Below are 23,320 nucleotides of genomic sequence, written 5' to 3'. Positions count from 1 at the left end.
AAATAGTGCTCTTTCCTTCCGAGCCCTGCTATGCACCCAAACAGTAGTTTTTCCCCACATATAGGTTATCAGCATATTCAGGAGGAATTGCAAAAAATTTCTGGATCCATTTTTCCTGTTACCCTGGTGAAAATAAAAAATTTGGGGCTAAACCAACATTTTTGTGGGAAAATTGTGAAGGGCTTCTAATGTTTAGGCAAATCAGGGGTTCTCCAAATGCAACATGGCATCTGCTAATGATTTCAGCAATTTTTGGGTTCAAAAAGTCAAATGGCTCTCATACCCTTCTGAGCCCTGCCGTGTGCCCAAACAGTGGTTTTCCTCTACATAATGGCTATTGGCGTACTCAGGAGAAATTGCACAACAAATTTTACAGTTCATTTTATCTTATTAACCTTGTGAAAATGCAAAAATTGGGGCTAAAAAACATTTTTGTGGGAAAAAATAGTTTTTTTTATTTTTGCGGCTGAACATTATAAATTTCTGTGAAGTACCCAGGGGTTCAAGGTGCTCACCACTACAGATACTTTACTAGAGGCATCTAGTTTCCAAAATGGTGTCCTTTGGGGGGGTATCAAAGTCTCTACAAATGCGACATGGCATCCGCTAATGATTCCATCCAATTTTGCATTCAAAAAGTCAAATAGTGCTCTTTCCCACCGAGCCCTGCCGTGCACCCAAATAGTAGTTTTCCCCCACGTATGGGTTATCAGAGTACTCAGGAGGAATTGCAAAACAAGTTCTGGATCACTTTTTCCTATTACCCTTGTGAAAATAAAAAATTTGGGGGTAAGCCAACATTTTTGTGGGAAAATTTAGATTTTTTTATTTTTACAGCTCTACGTTTTACAAACTTCTGTGAAGTGCCTGAGGGTTTCAAAGTGCTCACCATACATCTAGATACATTCCTTGCGGGGTCTAGTTTAGAAAATGGCTTCACTTGTCAGGGGTTTCCACTGTTCAGGGACACCAAGGGCCCTCCAAACGTGTCATGGTGTCCACTAATGTTCCCAGCCAATTTTGCATTCAAAAAGTAAAATTGTGCTCCTTCCCTTCTGAGCCCTGCCATGTGCCCAATCAGTCATTTTCCCCCACATATGGGTATCGGCATGCTCAGAAATTGCGCAATACATTTTTGGGTATATTTTCTCTTGTTACCCTTGTGAAAATAAAAAATGGTTCTAAAGTACAATTTTTGTGAAAAAGTTAAATGTTCATTTTTTTGTTCCACGTTGCTTCAGTTCCTGTGAAGCACCAGAAGTGTTAATAAACTTCTTGATTGTGGTTTTGAGCACATTGAGCGGTGCAGTTTTTAGAATGGTGTCAATTGTGGGTATTTTCTATCATATAGGCCCCTCAAAGTCACTTCAAATGTGATGTGGTTGCTAAAAAATAGTTTTGTAAATTTTGTTGGAAACATGAGAAATCACTGGTCAACTTTTAGCCCTTCTAACTTCCTAGCAAAAAAAAACTTGATTGTGCTGATGTAAAGTAGACATCTAAGAAATGTTATCTATTAACTATTTTGTGTGACATAACTCTCTGGTATAAGGGCATAAAAACCAAAAGTTTGAAAATTGCTACATTTTTTACATTTTTGCCAAATTTCATAATTTTTTTTACAAATAAAAGCAAGTTGTATAGAACAAATGTTACTACTATCATGAAGTACAATACATCACAAAAACATTTTGAGAATCAGTAGGATCTGTTGAAGCGTTCCAGAGTTATTACCACATAAAAAGGCAATGCTCAGAATTTTAAAATTTGGCCTGGTCATGAAGTTGAAAACTGGTTTGGGGGATAAAGGGGTTAAGCAACCAACAAACAAAACAGATATTTCAGGAGAACACAGTGTCAGTCAATGGCTGCTGACTGGGGGATTTTCAGGGTCACATGCAATGTCCTCTGTCTGCACAGTTCATCTCTTCTAAATTTTTAGGTAGAAAAGCCTCGAAGATGAAAGAACAACATGCATAAAGAGAGAAGAGAGAAAATCTAGCAGCGTGAAGACTAACAAATCTGTCAAAGAACATTTTCCTCAGGTAACTGGATACATGTATTGGACAAGTATGACAAATTATAAGTAAGGACCATGCGGAGCAGAATGCAGAACATGGTAGATAGTAGAAGAGGTGTAATTTGTACAGAATAACAACCACTATAAGCCACAGTACAGTACAATACATCTAGATGATGAAAAGAGCAAAAACAGGAGTAAATATAATGTAACTGCTAAAGCTCTTAAACATTTTTGTCTTAATGGATCATTTAAAATTGGCATTGTTTTATTGTAGTTTTTTCACTATTATTTTATACCCTTCATCAGAAAACAATATGTAGATGTTTGAGGCAAATAAAAATCGTATAACCAATCTATTATTACTTTCACCCAAAAGTATTGAAATATGTTTGATAATACAATGATATGACTATAATGTTCATAGTATGGAGTGTTTGGAGAGCAATTTACAGAGGCAGGATTATAATGATCAGTGAACAATACCATATGCAATATACAATTAATACAGAACTATAAGGCCGGCGTCACACTCGGCGTAAGACAATACGGTCCGTATTTTACGGCCGTAATACGGAGAAATGTTCCCAAAATAGTGATCCGTAGGCAGGGTGTGTCAGCGTATTTTGCGCATGGCATCCTCCGTATGTAATCCGTATGGCATCCGTATATTTTCTCGCAGGCTTGCAAAACCGACATCTAATGGATTTATGTGCTCAAATGTTCGGAAAAACATATATACAGTATATATATATATATATATATGTCATTGAGACACATATATATATATATATATATAGTCTGTATTTATATTTACTTCAGCGCGATATCTGTGAAAAGTCGGTAATTCAATTGCCGGCTTTTCATTTCTCCTTCCCAAACCCGACATGAAATGAGACATGGTTTACATACAGTAAACCATCTCATATCCCCTTTTTTTTTGCATATTCCACACTACTAATGTTAGTAGTGTGTATGTGCAAAATTTGGGCACTGTAGCTGCTAAAATAAAGGGTTAAATGGCGGAAAAAATTGGCGTGGGCTCCCGCGCAATTTTCTCCTCCAGAGTGGTAAAGCCAGTGACTGACGGCAGATATTAATAGCCAGGAGAGGGTCCATGGTTATTGGCCCCCCCGTGGCTAAAAACATCTGCCCCCAGCCACCCCAGAAAAGGCACATCTGGAAGATGCGCCTATTCTGGCACTTGGCCACTCTCTTCCCATTCCCGTGTAGCGGTGGGATATGGGGTAATGAAGGGTTAATGCCACCTTGCTATTGTAAGGTGACATTAAGCCAGATTAATAATGGAGAGGCGTCAATTATGACACCTATCCATTATTAATCCAATTGTTTGAAAGGGTTAAAAAACACACACACACATGATTTAAAAGTATTTTAATGAAATAAACACAGCGGTTGTTTTAATATTTTATTGCTCTCTCAATCCATTTGCAGACCCTCGCTTGGCAAAACAATAAACACGCAATATACATACCTTCTGCTGACCCGTCACGTCCCACGAGGTAATCCATCTGAAGGGGTTAAAATAATTTACAAGCAGGAGCCCTGCAAATGCAGCTGTGCTCGTGCTTGTAATTCCCCGGCGAATGAAGGAAATGTAGGTCATTGACCTACATTTCCTTCAGTCGCGGTGATGCGCCCCTGCTGGATGTTCTCATGAACTGCAGCCTGGGAACTTTTTCCCACGCTCCAGGTCATATGAGGACATCCACCAGGGGCGCATCACCGCGACTGAAGGAAATGTAGGTCAATGACCTACATTTCCTTCATTCGCCGGGGAATTACAAGCACAAGCACAGCTGCATTTGCAGGGCTCCTGCTTGTAAATTATTTTAACCCCTTCAGATGGATTACCTCGTGGGATGTGACGGGTCAGCAGAAGGTATGTATATTGCGTGTTTATTGTTTTGCCAAGCGAGGGTCTGCAAATGGATTGAGAGAGCAATAAAATATTAAAACAACCGCTGTGTTTATTTCATTAAAATACTTTTAAATCATGTGTGTGTGTGTTTTTTAACCCTTTCAAACAATTGGATTAATAATGGATAGGTGTCATAATTGACGCCTCTCCATTATTAATCTGGCTTAATGTCACCTTACAATAGCAAGGTGGCATTAACCCTTAATTACCCCATATCCCACCGCTACACGGGAATGGGAAGAGAGTGGCCAAGTGCCAGAATAGGCGCATCTTCCAGATGTGCCTTTTCTGGGGTGGCTGGGGGCAGATGTTTTTAGCCACGGGGGGCCAATAACCATGGACCCTCTCCTGGCTATTAATATCTGCCGTCAGTCACTGGCTTTACCACTCTGGCGGAGAAAATTGCGCGGGAGCCCACGCCAATTTTTTCCGCCATTTAACCCTTTATTTTAGCAGCTACAGCGCCCAAATTTTGCACATACACACTACTAACATTAGTAGTGTGGAATATGCAAAAAAAAGGGGATATGAGATGGTTTACTGTATGTAAACCATGTCTCATATCCTGTCGGGTTTAGGCAGGAGAAATGAAAAGCCGGCAATTGAATTACCGACTTTTCACTAACACCGCTGCGTATTTCTCGCAAGTCACACTGCTGGTCCGTGTGGAATCCGTATTTTTCTCGCCCCCATAGACTTTCATTGGTGATTTTTTTGCGCAATACGCTGACAAACGCAGCATGCTGCGATTTTGTACGGCCGTAGAAAGCCGTATAATACTGAACCGTAATATACGGCTGATAGGAGCAGCCCCATTGAGAATAATTGTGCCGTTTATTTTGCGAGTTTTACGGTCGTATTTTCTGCGCTCTTATGTCCGTAAAACTCGCCAGTGTGACGCCGGCCTAAGATGTACAATATATATGATAATGGAGGAAAGAAGAGAATAAGGTTAAAAAACACACCACTTGGTACTCTATGACTCCACTGAAACTAAAGAGTGAACATGCTTTTTCGACTTTATTTGGACCAAAGTGCCCGAGTGTCATTTTGTTAACCAGTATTTACTGTAGACATCACTTTTTTATGGGTGATATACACTTGTGCAGACTTAGGTTCCACTTATATATTGCAAGATTTGTTCTGTGGTCACACCAAGTATAACCAAAAAAATGCAGTATATAAACTGCTTATCTATTAGAGAATAATATGTATCATTCATTAAGTATAAGCTACTGAATTATAATGAGATTATTCTGTGCAAACATTTTAGTGTTTAAAATTGCTACATATTAAGGCTGCTTTATAAAAATAGAAATGTAAATAGTTAATTTTAATCACATAACAAAATTAAACGTGAAAGAACAAAAGTAAAATCTAAATCAAATGAATATTTGTTGTGGTCTCTCTTTGCTTTTAACACAGCATGAAAGACTCAATTCTCCTATGTACACTTGCACGCAATTTTGGAAGGAACTTGGCAGTAGAGGTTGTTCCAAACATCTTGCATAACTAACCACAGATATCATTTGGATATAGACTTATGCAAATCCTTTTATCTCTTTATGTAATCCCACAAAGATTCAAAGATGTTGAGATCATGATGCTGTGGGGCCATATTATCACTTTCAGGGTTCCATGTTGTTCTGTATGCTGAAGATAGTTCTTAATGATATTTGCTGTTTATTTAGGGCCATTGTCCTGCTGCAGAATAAATTTGGAGCCAATCAGACACCTCCCTTATTGGGAGAAGCACTCACCTGCTGCGCCCCAGCATGTTCCATGAAAATGGAGGTCCTGGCTGGGTGTGTGGACTTGTGCTGTGCATTACCCTCGTGTAGGCCACATGTGAGCAATATTGCTGGTTTGGCAGGCCAGATGTTTCACAGTTCAATGAAGGAGACCACTTTAAAAAAAAATAAACTCTTTACTAAACAGCAACTTGGCAAGGGTTATGTATAAGGGATAGCAGGTGCAAAGTCTTATGGACTTTTCCTTTTCAACATGAAGCATTTTCCACATAGTATATTTATGTCCACTGTTTCTCCCTACTTCACCACAACCCAGCTTTAAAGGGAACCTATCACCCCGTTTTTTTCGGTATGAGATAAAAATACTGTTAAATATGGCCTGAGCTGTGCATTACAATAGTGTAGTTTGTGGACCCCGATTCCCCACCTATGCTGCCGAAATACGTTACCAAAGTAGTCATTTTCGCCTGTCAATCAGGCTGGTCAGGTCGGATGGGCGTGGCTTCTTCCCCCAGATATTGCGTAGTTTTCCGTTGGTGGCGTAGTGGTGTGCGCATGTCCAAGGTCCCCAATCCTGCACGGGGGGGTGAAAATAGCAGCGATGTCCGTTATTCCATTGGTGGTCGGTGGGCGCGGCCATCTTCCTTTGGCCGCGCGTGCGCAGAAGCGGCGCTCTGCTGGCCGCGGCTTCAGGAAAATGGCCGCCGCGATCTCCATCTGCGCACGCGCGGCATCCCGCGGCCATTTTCCTGAAGCCGCGGCCAGCAGAGCGCCGCTTCTGCGCACGCGCGGCCAAAGGAAGATGGCCGCGCCCACCGACCACCAATGGAATAACGGACATCGCTGCTATTTTCACCCCCCCGTGCAGGATTGGGGACGTTGGACATGCGCACACCACTACGCCACCAACGGAAAACTACGCAATATCTAGGGGAAGAAGCCACGCCCATCCGACCTGACCAGCCTGATTGACAGGCGAAAATGACTACTTTGGTAACGTATTTCGGCAGCATAGGTGGGGAATCGGGGTCCACAAACTACACTATTGTAATGCACAGCTCAGGCCCTATTTAACAGTATTTTTATCTCATACCGAAAAAAACGGGGTGATAGGTTCCCTTTAATGCTACAGTCTTGGTCAACTACTGGCACCCTGGAACGTCCGCTTGGGTCCCTTCACTACACAGTCCTGTTTAGGTCCATTACCTTTCAGCGTTATAAGTCCAAGTTCTCGTGATTAGGTGTCCTCTCCTCGGACCCGTGTCCGGAAGGCCACTATGTCTCTCTTAGTCACTTATCTTCACGATATAGCTATCCTTCCTGTTCAGTATTCTCTCATTTATGGTTAAAAGGCACTGCTCACTCTTCACTCCAGATCCTATCTGTCCTCCAGCAGGAAGCAGTCACCCTGTCTAACACTAGCCCCTGCCACTGTGGGCTAGTCTCAAAAATTAACGCATACTGTTCCTGAAGTTTACAACTTTTAATACCAACTACAAGCAATGTATGTTAATATTATTAACATATTCAATGAACTGCAATATTCACATTACAACACAATACTACTAACACTTATCACATTACACAGTATTTACAAAAGATATAGGACACAATTCACATGACATTACACACATTACACTTTAGAACAATAAAATCTGTCTTCTTCAGTAGGGGCACAAGAGCAGCATGTTTATTCCCTTACATTTCCCCACTCTTTAACCCCTTCACTACATGCTACATGCTAGTACGGTGCATGTCGTGTCCCTCACTTTGACGTGGGCTCCAGCGCTGAACCCAAATCTTTCCTGGCACATCAGCTGTTTTGAAAAGCAGACATGTACCCATAACAGCCACGAGTGGAATCGATGTCCACCCGCCGCTGTTAATCCAATAAATGCCACTGTCAATGGCTGACAGCGGCATTTAATGTGATCGCGCCAAAAGCACGTCATTAATCCCGCCCAACGGTGACCCCGTCACATGATCACGGATCACCGATGGGTCGGCAAGACAACTAGAAGTCTCCAGCAGACCTTTATGGTTGTCATTGCTGTATTGCTACGAGTGCCACCCTGTGGTCGGCACTCATAGAAAGTGAGCATTTCTGCTACATACAGGCAATCTGATCATTGCCTGTGTATAGCAGAGGCGATTGGGTTATCGCAGCTTCTAGTTTCCCATGGAGACTATTGAAGCAGGCAAAAAGTAAAAAAAAATTAAAAAAATATAAAAGAAATGAAAAAATTTAAAACTTCAAATCACCCCATTCAAAATAAAACAATTAAAAATATATATAGACATATATTTAACATCACCGTGTTCAGAATCACCAGATCTATGAAGCTATAAAAAGAATTAATCCGATTGGTAAACGACGTACCCAGCCCCAGATCATGAAAAATAGAGACGCTATGAAAATGATGCAATTTTTTTTTTTTTAGCAAACTTTGGAATTTTTCACCATTTAAATAAAAAACAACCTACACATGTTTGGTATCTGCAAACTCATAATGACCTGGAGAATCACATTGGCAGGTCAAAAAAACAGTACACAAGATGGTAAAACTATTGGTGTTGTTAAAAAAAACTCATCCTGCAAAAAACAAGCCCTCAACTGGCCATATTGACAGAAAAATAAAAAAGTTATGGCTTTGGGAAGAAGGGGAGAGAAAAACAGAAACGCAAAAATGAAAAAGGGCTGCGGTGTGAAGGAGTTAATGATGGTCGTCCTCGACCATCCGGAACCTATAAAACAACAGAAGAAACATTGTGACACCCATACTTCTTCCTGCACGTTACTTAGGATTATCAGTTCTCACCAGTCAAGCTCCTGAAATCCAGTTATTGCCAAAGTTCCTGGATCACTCTCCTAAGCAATACTTAAGTTAATTTGTTCAATATTAACTAGCCATTTTGGTTAGGACCCTGGAAACAAATGTTCAAGTTGTGTCAAAACTTCAACCCTGCAAGAACATTGAGTCATCTGTCCTCCCTCCCCAACAATGGTCCTCTGACAAGGGCACAGTCCAAGTGGGGCAAAGTCCATTGTGTCATAATCCAGGTCGGAGTTTGCTTTGTTTCTCCTACTCCGGCCTGGTCATGGTGGGGTTAACTATTTCTGCCTCTCTTTGATTTGGGAGTGGCTATTTCTTGGTGCTCTTGCTGGCAGCTTGTGTCAGTGATAGTTTTTGGCTTGCTGGGACTGCTAACCTGTGAAACCTCTGTGTTCCTTTTTCCTCTGACCTCTCTTACCTGTACCTGACCTAGTATGACTCTGGTGTGTATCCCCTCCGTTTGTGACTCAGCTAAAACTCTGACTTCGTCTCCTGTTTTCCGTCTTTGTTACCACACATCTGTCTGGCTTTTTGACCTTTTGGCCTACTCTGACTCCGTTCTCTGTCTCACGTCTCTGGTACCTTTGCTCCTGGCTGGTTCTGACCCTCGGTTTGTATTTTGACCACGAGTTCTGTTTTCCCCTTTAAACTATACGCTTACCGACCGTTACTGACTTGGCTTGTTTTGACCACTCTCTGTCGCCACCTGGTGGCACAGTGCAGTGTGCACTGGGCTGCGGTGCAGCAAGTGTGACCTCTTTTTTTGTCACCCACTCTCAGTGCCTCATGGAGTCTGCTCATACCTGCATTGCTGCAGCGTGACATTATCACTGACCCTGAAACATTTAAAAGAGATTTCACACTTTTTTTTCTCTCTTTGGTCATGGATCCGCTGCATACCTTGGTGGATCAAATAACTAACCTGACACAGATGATGCAGACATTATCCATGGAGCATAGGACCTTGACTACCTCTCAGAAGCAGGTGCAGAGGGAGCTTGCAGAGACAGTTAAGATAGTCCAGGGTGTTTCCTCTTCCTCTGTCAGTAAGTCAGGTGAGATGACTGATGTTTCTCTGCACTCTCCTGAACCCTCTGTTAAACTACCTGACATGTTCTCTGGTGAGAAGAAAAAATTCCACGCGTTCAAGGAAAGTTGCAAACTATTATTTTCCCTTAGACCCCGATCTTCAGGGGATGAGAATCAGCGGGTGGGGATAGTTATATCTTTACTTTGGGAGGGTCCGCAGTCGTGGGCATTTTCCTTACCTCCGACCGCCCCTGAAAGAATGTCTGTGAATATGTTCTTTGATGCTCTGGGACTGATATATGACGAACTGGATCGTGTTAGACTGGCAGAGGACACTATTATGGGGCTCTCTCTGGGTAAGCTCTCAGCCGAGTGGTACTGTTTGGAGTTCCAGCGGTGGTCTTCAGAGGTTTCCTGGAGCAACTCGGCTCCCAGATGTTTGTTCCAGAGGGGACTGTCTAAACATTTAAAGGATGCTCTAGCTCTCCATCCTCCCCCAGTTCTTGGAAGAGGCCATGACTCAGGCTGTCCGCATGGATCGGAGGTTACGAGAGAGAGGAGTCATGCAAAGGGAGGCTCCTTTCCTTCCTGGTAAGCCAGAGTCTTTGCCACCTGTTGAGCCCATGGAAGTGGGAGCCATCACACTCAAAGAAAAGGAGAGGAGACGCCACAGGCTTGGCAAACTCTGTTTTTACTGCGGAGATCCCGGACATTGGAAAAATGGACTGTCCTTCCTGCTCACCGACTAACAAGCGACTGAGTCTGGGTGATTGTCGTGGTGGTCACCCAGATTCACAGGTACCTTTTTCTTCATTTTCAAAGATATTGTTGAAAGTGGAACTAGCTGTAATGGACTGTGTTTTTGCTACCTCGGCTTTTGTGGACTGCGGGTCCTCCATGAATTTTATTGACTCCAAACTGGTGGCCACCTGTAAGTTAGGGACAGTTAGGCTGGAGACTCCCATTAAACTTGTGGCTATCGACTCTTCACCTATCACAAAGAATGGGGTTAATTTAATCTCTGAGGAGTTTACCCTCAAGGTGGGGGCCTTACACCAGGAGCGTATGTCATGCTTTGTCCTGGACAATATCCCGGCTGAACTGGTGTTAGGTTTTCCATGATTACAATTACATAACCCGGTTATTGACTGGGGGTCCCGGGATATTGTAAAGTGGGGACCTAATTGTCCTAAATGTTGCCTTATTTCGGTGTCTGTGTCATCCGTCAGTCTCGAGGGTATTCCGGAGTACCTGAGAGACTTTGAGGATGTGTTCTCGGAAAAAGAGGCTGAGGCATTACCACCACACCGCCCATTTGATTATACTATAGACCTGGTTTCTAATGCTAAATTGCCCAAGGCCCATTTATACAATCTATCTGGTCTTGAGAGATCTGCCATGAAAGAATATATATCTGAGAGTCTTCGTAAAGGGCACATTCGCCCCTCTGTATCCCCTGTGGCGGCTGGGTTCTTTTTTATTAAAAAAAAGATGGTGGTCTGCGCCCATGCCTCGATTTCCAAGAGCTAAATAAGATTACTGTGAGGAACACTTATCCTCTCCCGCTTATCCCTGATTTGTATAACCAACTGTCTGGGGCCAAGTGGTTTTCTAAATTAGACCTCCGTGGGGCATACAATCTTATCCGTATATGTGAGGGGGATGAGTGGAAAACTGCTTTTCTTACCTCAGAGGGACTGTTTGAGAATTTGGTTATGCCTTTCGGTCTGACTAATGCGCCAGCAGTTTTCCAGAATTTCATCAATCATGTCTACTCTGACTTCATTGGGTGCTTTATGGTAGTCTATCTCGATGATGTTCTGGTGTACTCAGTGGATAGGCAGGATCACATAGGTCATCTTCGTGCAGTTCTCCAGAGGCTCTGGGAGAACTGTCTTTTTGCTAAATCTGAGAAATGTTTATTTGTTGTTCAGGAATTATCCTTTCTGGGGTTTATCTTGTCTGCTGAGGGGTTCCGTATGGACCCTAGAAAGGTTCAGGCCATTGTTGATTGGGTGCAACCTAAAGATCTTAAGGGTCTCCAGTGTTTCTTATAAAGGGGTTTTCGCAGATTGTCAAACCCCTCACAGATTTAACTCAGAAAGGGTCTGATGTCAAGAATTGGCCGGCTCCTGCTGTAGCGGCCTTTTCAGCATTAAAAAAATGTTTCATGTCCGCCCATGTTTTGATTCAACCAGATCCATCGGAACCATTTATTGTAGAGGTGGACGCCTCTGAGGTGGGGGTGGGGGCGGTGCTGTCCCAGGGGCCTGCCACTCTAACCAACTTAAGACCCTGTGCTTTCTTCTCTAGGAAATTCTCTCCCGCAGAAAAGAATTATGATGTGGGGAATCGAGAATTGTTGGCCATTAAATTGGCTTTTGAAGAATGGAGGCATTTTTCGGAGGGGGCTGTCCATAAAATCACTGTAATTACGGACCATAAGAATCTGGTTTATATTGAGTCGGCAAAAAGACTGACTCCGAGACAGGCAAGATGGTCACTATTTTTCTCTCGGTTTCAGTCCTTTATCACCTTTCGGCCAGGTTCTAAAAACATTAAGGCTGATGCCTTGTCTCATAGTTTGGACCAGATGTCACCTCCTGAGCCTCCTTCCTCCATTCTTCAGCCTGGTTTGGTGGTGGCCGGGGTTTCCTCGGAGTTGGAGCAAGAGATTCGTGAGGCCCAGTCTCTGGCTCCTCTGTCTATGCCTGTGGGTAAGCTCTTTGTGCCTGTTCAACTTCGGCTCAGGGTTCTCCGAGAGTTTCATGATTCTGTTTTGAGTGGGCATCCTGGAATGGCGGACACCCGTAGAGCGATCGCTAGGTTGTTTTGGGTCCTCATTGGCCTAGGATGTGGTTAGATCTGTGTCCTCCTGTTTTGTATGTGCCCGTGCAAAGAACTCGCATAATCGGCCGGCAGGGGAATTAGTGCCATTGCCAATTCCTGTTAGACCATGGTCGCATCTGTCCATTGATTTTATCACGGATCTTCCTCCTTCTAATGGAAAAACTGTCATTTGGGTGGTGGTGGACAGATTTAGTAAGCAGGCGCATTTTGTGCCTTTGTCAGGTTTGCCGAATGCTGAGACGCTTGCTAAGTTGTTTTTAGAACACGTGGTGCGCCTTTGAATGTGGTTTCAGACAGGGGGGTGCAGTTTGTGTCCAAGTTTAATTTAAACAAATCTATGTTTAGATTATATAGGGTCAATGAGTACAATACATGATAAATCAATAAATAACCATAATTTAATTAGAGTTGGCATCCGGGTGTCAGGAGATGCACTGTTCCAGGAAGAGGAATCTAATGTATGTGCTAGTGCATAGGTTTATCGTAAGCTAGAGGAGTAGTTGCAGATCCAGACACTCTGATATCCAAAAATACACACTGATAAAGTTTACATAAATAAACACTTCAAAGGACACTGATGTGCGTTTCGCTTTAATGCTATCTCAGGAAGGCTAAACTGAGTAGATAGACGCAGAATTTTTATTTGCTTGTGCAGCCTATCAATGCATTGTACTTGTGATCAGTTGTGTAGTAGCATGGGGAGACCATGTCACTGGTCTCCCGGGTGCGGTGTCCCACCCACACAGCACAAGGCAGTGTAAACACGCCTCCATAAGCGTCATGGATGGGCAGCCATGATGCCAGACTCCCGCAGAGATTTCACAGCTGCCAACATGGGGTTAGATAATTATAGATGCAGTTGCATGAACAGGAAAGATAAGAAGTCCAAAATAAACAGTGTGTATAGAAGAAATTGTAATCCATGGAGATTTAAAGTGATATGCTCAAACTAAAATTCATAGGGTTCTCTTTTAGGAAAAAAGAGAGAAAATCACGGTAATGGTGATGATAATAATCAAATACTTATTTTCCTCCTTAGTATATACTATATACAGTATATTGTACTTTGTTAGTCAACAAGATTTCCCTCTCCCACAGCTCTAGGAAAATCTTGGCATATGAGGGGGTAAAGGCCACCCCAATAGCCGTCCCCTTGAGCTGCAGGTAGAAGGTCTCCTTGAAGATAAAGAAATTGTGGGTTAGAGCAAATTTCAGTGCTTCCAAAAGAAAATTAATGAAATTCGATTTCAACATACTCATAGACAGGAAGAATCTCGATGCCCGTAGTCCATCCTCATGTTTTATATAAGTATAGATTGCTTTCACATATAACATTACCATCCACATGTCACTCTCGAGATGGATGTCTTCAATTTTGCGTAACAGATTCGTGGAGTAATTTAATAAAAAAGGCAGAGTTTCAACCAAAGGTTTCAATGACCATCTAAAAATTGACACACATGTTTACATTCCCCGATACAATTGGTCAACCTGGTGGTATATTCCTGTCCTTATCTGCCTGTTGTAATAGGTAGAAACACGAGACCCACGGATGTTAAAAATTGAGAAATTATTTTTGCTCTTTGGTGATGACATCATTGACAATCATACTCTAAGGGAAAATACGAAAGGCAGTCAAGGGATACAATGTTAAAGGGAACGTGTCACCCCGTTTTTTCCGTATGAGATAAAAATACCGTTAAATAGGGCCTGAGCTGTGCTGGACAATAGTGTATTTTGTGTACCCTGATTCCCCACCTATGCTGCCGAAATACCTTACCAAAGTCGCCATTTTTGCCTGTTAATCAGGCTGGTCTGGTCAAATGGGCGTGGTGACATCGCTGTTTCTTCCCCAGATCTTGCTTATTTTTCCGTTGGTGGCGAAGTGGTTTGCGCATGCCCAATTCCTGAATCCACTGCACAGGTGAGGAAAAAGAGCGCGATCTGCGCTATTTCCCTGGGGATCGGTGGGGGCGGCCATCTTCCTGAGGCCGCGCGTGCGCAGATGGAGCGCTCTGCTGCCCGGGGCTTCAGGAAAATGGCCGCGGGATGCCGCGCGTGCGTAGATGGAGATCGCGGCGGCCATTTTCCTGAAGCCGAGATGCGGTTGGAGCTAAAGTTAGGGTTAGGGTTGGGGCTAAAGTTAGGGTTAGGGTTTGGATTACATTTACAGTTGGGATTAGGGTTGGGCTTAGAGTTAGGGGTGTGTCAGGGTTAGGGGTGTGGTTAGGGTTACCATTGGGATTAGGGCTAGGGGTGTGTTTTGATTAGGGTTTCAGTTAGAATTGGAGAGTTTCCACTGTTGAGGCACATCATGGCGTCCAATCTCAATTCCAGCCAATTCTGCATTGAAAAAGTAAAACAGTGCTCCTTCCCTTCCGAGCTTTCCCGTGCGCCCAAACAGAGGTTTACCCCAACATATGGGGCATCAGCGTACTCGGGACAAATTGGACAACAACTTTTGGGGTCCAAGTTCTCTTGTTACCCTTGGGAAAATATAAATTTGGGGGGCTAAAAATCATTTTTGTGGGAAAAAAATATTTTTTATTTTCACGGCTCTACGTTGTAAACTGTGTTATGATCCGGTGACCTTGGAGCCGCATGAGACTTTCTCTGGAGTAGGTGGAACCTGTACTGACACCGCAACTAGAAGTAGCCATGGGGTGTACCTAACACATCCTAAACACCTCGACACAGCCGGAGGACTAAATACCCCTATAGATGGAAATGTGAATACTATCTTGCCTCAGAGCAGAAACCCCAAAGGATAGGCAGCCCCCCACGAATATTGACTGTGAGTATTAGAGGAAGGACACATGCAGGCAGGAAACAGGATTTAGCAAAAGAGGCCACTCTAGCTAAATAGGAAAGGATAGGACAGAATACTAAGCGGTCAGTATTAAAACCCTAAAAATATCCACAGCAGATAATACAAAAATTCCACCATCTAACTAAAGACATGGAACGTATATCTGCATCTCCTGAGAATCCAACTTGACTGAAAAAATCCTGACACAGTCTAAGCTGGACAAGAAAAAACAAATGAATAGCACTGAATTGTAAAGCACACAGCATGTGTGCTGCAGAAACGAAAACCAGACACTTATCTTTGCTGATTGGCAGCAGGGCAGGAGGAACCAGACAGAGATCCAAAACCTCCAAGAATAATGGACAACTGGCAAGGACTAATGAATCCTGCACACCTAAATACCCCAGTCAGAACTGCAATCAGCAGGGACACCTAGCCAGGATTGGAATCCAGAGACAGCTGCATTACGCCCACAACCACCGGAGGGAACCCAAGAGCAGAATTCACAACAAAACTGTAGTGAAACACTTGGGGGTTCAAAGTTCTCACAACACATCTAGATAAGTTCCTTGGGAGGTCTAGTTTCCAATATGGGGTCACTTGTGGGGGGTTTCCACTGTTTGGGTACATCAGGGGCTCTGCAAATGCAATGTGACGCCTGCAAACCAATCCATCTAAGTCTGCATTCCAAATGGCACTCCTTCCCTCCCGAGCTCTGCCATTCGCCCAAACTGTGGTTCCCCCCCACATATGGGGCATCAGCGTACTCAGGACAAATTGGACAACAACTTTTGGGGTCCAATTTATCCTGTTACCCTTGTGAAAATACAAAACTGGGGGCTAAAATATCATTTTTGCAAAAGAAGAAAATAATTTTTATTTTCACTGCTATGCGTTATAAACTGTAGTGAAACACTTGGGGGATCAAAGCTCTCAAAACACATCTAGATAAGTTCCTTAGCGGGTCTACTTTCCAAAATGGTGTCACTTGTGGGGGGGTTCAATGTTTAGGCACATCAGGGGCTCTCCAAACGCGATATGGCGTCCCATCTTAATTCCCGTCAATTTTGCATTGAAAAGTCAAATGGCGCTCCTTCCCTTCCGAGCTCTGCCATGTGCCCAAACAGTCGTTTACCCCCACATATGGGGTATCGGCGTACTCAGGACAAATTGCATAACAACTTTTGTGGTCTAATTTCTTCTCTTACCCTTGGGAAAATATAAAATTGGGGGCAAAAAGATAATTTTTGTGAAAAAATATGATTTTTTATTTTTACAGCTCTGCATTATAAACATCTGTGAAGCACTTGTTGGGTCAATGTGCTCACCACACATCTAGATAAGTTCCTTGGGGGGTCTACTTTCCAAAATGGTGTCATTTGTGGGGGCTTTCAATGTTTAGGCACATCAGGGGCTCTCCAAACGCAACATGGCGTTCCATCTCAATTCCAGTCAATTTTGCATTGAAAAGTCAAATGGCATTCCTTCCCTTCCGAGCTCTGCCATGCACCGAAACAGTGGTTTACCCCCACATATGGGGTATCAGCGTAGTCAGGACAAATTGTACAACAACTTTTGGGGTCCATTTTCTCCTGTTACCCTTGGTAAAATAAAACAAATTGGAGCTGAAATAAATTTTGTGTATAAAAAATTTAAATGTTAATTTTTATTTAAACATTCCAAAAATTTCTGTGAAACACTTGAAGGGTTAATAAATTTCTTGAATGTGGTTTTGAGCACCTTGAGGGGTGCAGTTTTTAGAATGGTGTCACACTTGGGTATTTTCTGTCATATAGACCCCTCAAAATGACTTCAAATGAGATGTGGTCCCTAAAAAAAAATGGTGTTGTAAAAATGAGAAATTGCTGGTCAATAGTGTTGAGCATTCCGATACCGCAAGTATCGGGTATCGGCCGATACTTGCGGGTATCGGAATTCCGATACCGAGATCCGATACTTTTGTGGTATCGGGTATCGGTATCGAAACAACATTAATGTGTAAAAGAAAGAATTAAAATAAAAAATATTGCTATACTCACCTCTCCGACGCAGCCTGCACCTTACCGAGGGAACCGGCAGCGTTCTTTGCTTAAAATGCGCGCTTTTCCTTCCTTCCGTGACGTCACGGCTTCTGATTGGTCGCGTGCCGCCCATGTGGCCGCGACGCAACCAATCACAGCAAGCCGTGACGTAATTTTAGGTCCTTCAGTATTTTAAAATTACGTTCCGGCGTTGTGATTGGTCGCGTCGCGGTCACATGGGCGACGCGACCAATCACAAGCCGTGACGTCACGGGAGGCAGGAGTCTCGCGCATTTTAAAATGCGCGCGTGTCCAGCCTCCCGTGACGTCACGGCTTGTGATTGGTCGCGTCGCCCATGTGACCGCGACGCGACCAATCACAACGCCGGAACGTAATTTTAAAATCCTGAAGGACCTGAAATTACGTCACGGCTTGCTGTGATTGGTTGCGTCGCGGCCACATGGGCGACGCGACCAATCACAAGCCGTGACGTCACGGGAGGCTGGACACGCGCGCATTTTAAAATGCGCGCGTCTCCTGCCTCCCGTGACGTCACGGCTTGTGATTGGTCGCGTCGCCCATGTGACCGCGACGCGAACCAATCACAACGCCGGAACGTAATTTTAAAATACTGAAGGACCTAAAATTACGTCACGGCTTGCTGTGATTGGTTGCGTCGCGGCCACATGGGCGGCACGCGACCAATCAGAAGCCGTGACGTCACGGAAGGAAGGAAAAGCGCGCATTTTAAGCAAAGAACGCTGCCGGTTCCCTCGGTAAGGTGCAGGCTGCGTCGGAGAGGTGAGTATAGCAATATTTTTTATTTTAATTCTTTATTTTACACATTAATATGGTTCCCAGGGCCTGAAGGAGAGTTTCCTCTCCTTCAGACCCTGGGAACCATCAGGGATACCGTCCGATACTTGAGTCCCATTGACTTGTATTGGTATCGGGTATCGGTATCGGATTAGATCCGATACTTTGCCGGTATCGGCCGATACTTTCCGATACCGATACTTTCAAGTATCGGACGGTATCGCTCAACACTACTGGTCAACTTTTAACCCTTATAACTCCCTAACAAAAAAAAATTTTGGTTCCTAAATTGTGCTGATGTAAAGTAGACATGTGGGAAATGTTACCTATTAAGTATTTTGTGTGACATATCTCTGTGATTTAAGGGCATAAAAGTTCAAAGTTGGAAAATTGCAAAATTTTCTAAATTTTCGCCAAATTTCCATTTTTTTCACAAATAAACGCAAGTTATATCCAAGAAGTTTTACCACTATCATTAAGTACAATATGTCATGAGAAAACAGTGTCAGAATCACCAAGATCCGTTGAAGCGTTCCAGAGTTATAACCTCATAAATGGACAGTGGTCAGAATTGTAAAAATTGGCCCGGTCATTAACGTGCAAACCACCCTTGGGGGTAAAGGGGTTAATCCTAGACTCATGGCCTATTTTCAATTATTCCAGAACCCGTGGTGTAAGGGATTCATTAATGGTTTTTATATCCCCTCAATTTAATTTTCCAAATTCTCTAAAGGCTTCTTATTCAGACCTATAAGAAGGTCAATCATTGCTCTCAAACATCCATTACATATTTCTTCCCATTTGGTGTGAAATGCATCCTCATCCACTAGGGAAGATGGTAGAATCCTGATTCTCAGGCCTTTGCACATAATTCCCTTTACAACACAATTTTCGAGGGATGCCTTATACAACCAATTTTGCAGTCTTTTCCTGACTTTGAATTTAAAAGCATTGATAATCTCCTGATTCTGCCCCTTTTCTGTATTAAAACTCTGCAGTAACTCTTAAAAACATGACCGACTTGTGTGAGCCAGGAGGAGTCTCTGACTCATATCCATCGTGACCAAAATCTGTGAAAGTCAACACAGCAATCAACAAATAGTCTAGAAAGGTCCTATAAGTATATGGGCATCATAGAACTCATAAAGCCAATAGAAATACTCCCATACAAGGTTAAAATGAACAATTAATCTTTATTGAAACAAATTAAACAGCAAACATTATATCAATACCTAAAATCAGATAAAAAGAGCCATACTGCATATAATAATAACAAGTATACTGTAAATTAATTGTGTGTGTCCTCAAAAATGTTGATGGTCTCAACAATTAATAATTTATATTTATGGATTAATCTGGAAGAATTTAGACACTCAATACCCATATGGAGAAATGTACAACATTATTATAGTGAATACAACCATAAATTGTGTAGTGTCTCCAGCTAGTGGTATAATGCTAATTAAACCCTTAATAACCGTCGATACGCCTTTTAACGGTGGTAGTTAAGGGTACTTAAACCACAGCGCCGTTAATTAACGGCGTTATGGAAAACGTGTGTAGCACCCCCCAGAGATGGATTTTCTCTGGTGTCTCGGTTGCCGGGGGTAGCCAAGACCCCAGAAAACATAATTCGGGTCAGATTGTACCGACCCCTGGGTTGCGATCGCCAATATTAACCGTTTACTGGCGACTGAAAAAAAAGAGCGATTTGCCATTTAATTTCTCTGTCCTCCGATCTGATCGCACATCAGAGGACAGAGAAATAGGGTCCCGATCCCTCCCAGGTACCTCCGATGCTCCTCGGCCCTCATGATTCCCCCCATGGGCGCCACCATCTTCTCAAGGGAAGAAAATGGCGGGCACATGCGCAGTGCGCCCGCCTGCCAGCCAGCACCCAACAGATCTTGGGGTCTTGGCTACCAGGGGTAGCCGAGACCCCAGAGAACATGATTCGGTTCGGTTTTTACCGACCCCTGTTTTGCGATCGCCGGTGTTAACCTTATACTGGCGACCGCAAAAGAAAAAGTCTGATGTGCCATTTAATGTCTCTGTCCTCTGATGTGATCGCACATCAGAGGACAGAGAAATAGGGTCCCCGATCTCCCCTATACTTACCAGTGTCTCCTGGTGTCCCTGGGTCCTATTGCTTCCCCTCACGGCCGCTGGCACCTTCCTCCGGTAAGAAAATGTCAGGCGCATGCGCACTGCGCCCGCCGAGATCTGCCGGCCGGCACCTGGCAACAAGAGGAAGATTTTTCCTATTGGTTCATTTTGGTCACCATGATAGACCCTATCACAGTGATCAAAATAAAAAAATAGTAAATAAACCTCCCCTTTATCACCCCCTTAGTTAGGAAAAAATAATAAAATAAAGAAAATGTATTTATTTCCATTTTCCAATCAAGGTTACAGTTGGGCTAAAGTGAGTTGGGATAACGTTAGGGTTAGGGCTAAAGTTAGGGTTAGGGTTGGGGCTAAAACTAGGGTTAGAGTTGGGATTAGGGTTAGAGTTGGGATTAGGGTTAGGGTGGGGATTAGGGTTTGGATTAGGGTTAGAGTTGAGATTAGGGTTAGGGTTGGGATTAGGGTTAGGTTTGGGATTAGGTTTAGGTTAGGGTTGGGATTAGGGTTAGGTTTGTGGTTAGGGTTAGAGTTGGGATTAGGGTTAGGGGTGTGTTAGGGTTAGGGTTGGAGTCAGAATTGGGGGGGTTTCCATTGTTTAGCTACATCAGGGGTTTCCAAATGCGACATAGCTCCACCATTGATTCCAGCCAATTTTTAGTTCAAAAAGTCAAATGGTGCTCCCTCCCTTCTGAGCTCTGCCGTGCGCCCAAACAGTGGTTACCCCCTATATAAGGGGCATCAGCATACTCAGGACAAATTGGACAACGACTTTTCGGGTGCAGTTTCTCCTGTTACCCTTGGGAAAATAAAAAAATTGCAGGCTAAAAAATAATTTTTGTGGAAAAAAGTTTTCTGCGTCAAACTTCTATGAAGCACTTTGGCGTTTAAAGTGCTCACACACATCTAGATAAGCTCCTTGGGGGGATCTATTTTCCAAAATGGGGTCACTTGTGAGGGGTTTGTACTGTTTAGGCACACCAGGGGCCTTGCAAATGCAACATGACGCCCGCAGATCATTCCGTCAAAGTTTGCATTACAAAACATCACTACTGCCCTTCCGAGCCCTGCCGAAACAGTAGTTTTCTCCCACATATGGGGCATCATCGTACTCGGGACATATTTGACAACCTTTGGAGTCCAATTTCTCCTGGTACAATTGGAAAAATAAAAAATTGGGACTAAAAAATCATTTTTGTGGAAAAATAATGATTTTTTATTTTCACGGCTCTTCGTTATAAACTTCTGTGAAGCACTTGGTGTTACGGATCTGTAACACAGGACTAGGGTAGAAGGGGGAAAACTGACCCTGCACTATCACTAGACTGAAACCCTACGATGGAGTGGGCGACCCATTCCTTGCGAATAGACCCACTGACGATCCTAGGTTAATTTCAAGCAAATACCTATAGATAGGAGAAAGGGGGTCTCTAAAAGATCTAAGAACTGGCTGCAGAAACCAACTGAAAACAGAAACTAAGTCTAGCAGAACCAGAGGTCCCACCACTGCACAAATTACACACACAGAAGACAAAGCAAAGCACCAAGCCAGAACTAAAGCAGATAAACACTGTTGTCCAGCAAGGACTGGGAAGCAGGTGCTGGTTAATAAAGAGTGATACAAACACCTGACCCAAGACAAATCCAGCACCAGAGGAAAAAGACCAGCAGCCAGAACACCACAAGAAAATGGGGGATAGTCACAAACTAAGCAGATTCTAACAAAACCTACCCTTTAACAGGATCCCCCGGACCCTCTAGGCCGGGCCTTATTGGGAAATCTCCTGTGAGAAGCCTTAATTAACCTAGAGGCTGAGACATCCACAGCTTTCATCCAGGAATTGTCCTCTGGACCGAAACCCTTCCAGGACACAAGATACTGTAACCCTCCCCTGTGCCACCTAGAATCAAGAATGCATGAAATTTCAAACTCGTAGTCCTCATCAATTGGAGGAGCAGACGGCATAGCCACCTTATCTGGTGTGTCAACTTTCTTCAGCAAAGATACATGAAAAACTGAATGAATCTTCCAGGACCAAGGAATGTCTAATCTCATGGCTGCCAAGTTGACAATTTGAACCACTTTGAAGGGTTCTACAAACTTAGGCCCCAACTTCTTAGAAGGGATCTTCAAACGCAGATTCCTAGAGTACAACCAAACCATGCCCCCAACAACAAACCTTGCCTCCCTTCTTCTCTTTTCAAAATATTTCTTAGACCTCCTATTAGCTTGTTTCAGCTTATGGCGCACACTGATCCAAACCCAAATTTCCAGAAAAACTCTCCTACTCAGGCACCACCGCCCCAATCCTAGAAAAAGGACCAAAAGATGGATGCTTCCCAGTACAACACAAAAAAGGAGAACACCCAGCCGAAGAAGACGTATGATTATTGAGAGCAAACTCCGCTAATAATAGATATTCCGACCACATCTCCTGAATGTCCGCTACAAAGCATCTCAAAAACTGCTCAAAGTCCTGGTTCTTCCTCTGGGTCTGTCAATTGGAATCCGGATGATAAGCCAATGAAAATGACAAATGAACCTTAAGTCTGTCACAAAAGACACGCCAAAAGCGAGCCACAAATTATGGTTCCCTATCGGAGACAATGTCCGTGGCAACACTATGGAGTCTGACAATCTCTTTCACAAATGCCCTGGCAAGTGTCTTACCGCAGGGTAATTTATTGAACGGGACCAGATGACACATCTTACTAAAGCGGTCCACTACAACCCAGATGACAGAAATCCCTCAGAGACCGGCAGGTCGGTGATAAAATCCATTGCAAGATTCGTCCATGGAGAACTAGGAACCTCTAACGGGCAAAGCAACCCTGCCGCCGGAGCATGAGAAGCCTTAGACCTAGAGCACATGGTACACTGACGCACCCACTTGACAATTTCTCTTAGCCACTCCGGCCACCAGAAACTCTGACCAATCGACTTTCTAGTTTCGACAATCCCTGGATGACCCACCAAATGAGACTCATGACATTCCGTAAACAAAGCTCTCCTCAGGGCTTTAGGCACAAATAATTTCCCATACGGAGTGTTAGTTGGTGCCTCATCCTGGGCTTTAAGAATGCTATTTTCCAACTCAGAACCTAATGCTGCCACCACCACCC

General features: G+C 43.5%; 1 protein-coding gene across 1 annotated transcript in view; it reads left to right on the top strand.

Moving 5' to 3' along the window:
* Positions 1-1,952: 1,952 nt before the first annotated feature.
* NEU4 (neuraminidase 4) overlaps positions 1,953-23,320 on the top strand; it is a 36,223-nt gene continuing 14,855 nt past the window's right edge. The window contains exon 1 of the mRNA XM_077293012.1: positions 1,953-2,045. The gene's annotated coding sequence lies outside the window, so the exon portion shown is untranslated. The remainder of the gene's footprint in view (positions 2,046-23,320) is intronic.

This window comes from Ranitomeya variabilis, chromosome 2, assembly GCF_051348905.1.
Source record: "Ranitomeya variabilis isolate aRanVar5 chromosome 2, aRanVar5.hap1, whole genome shotgun sequence".
NCBI classification, from domain to species: Eukaryota; Metazoa; Chordata; class Amphibia; order Anura; family Dendrobatidae; genus Ranitomeya; species Ranitomeya variabilis.
Note: the sequence above shows the minus strand (reverse complement) of the source record. Positions and strands in the feature narration are given on the sequence as shown.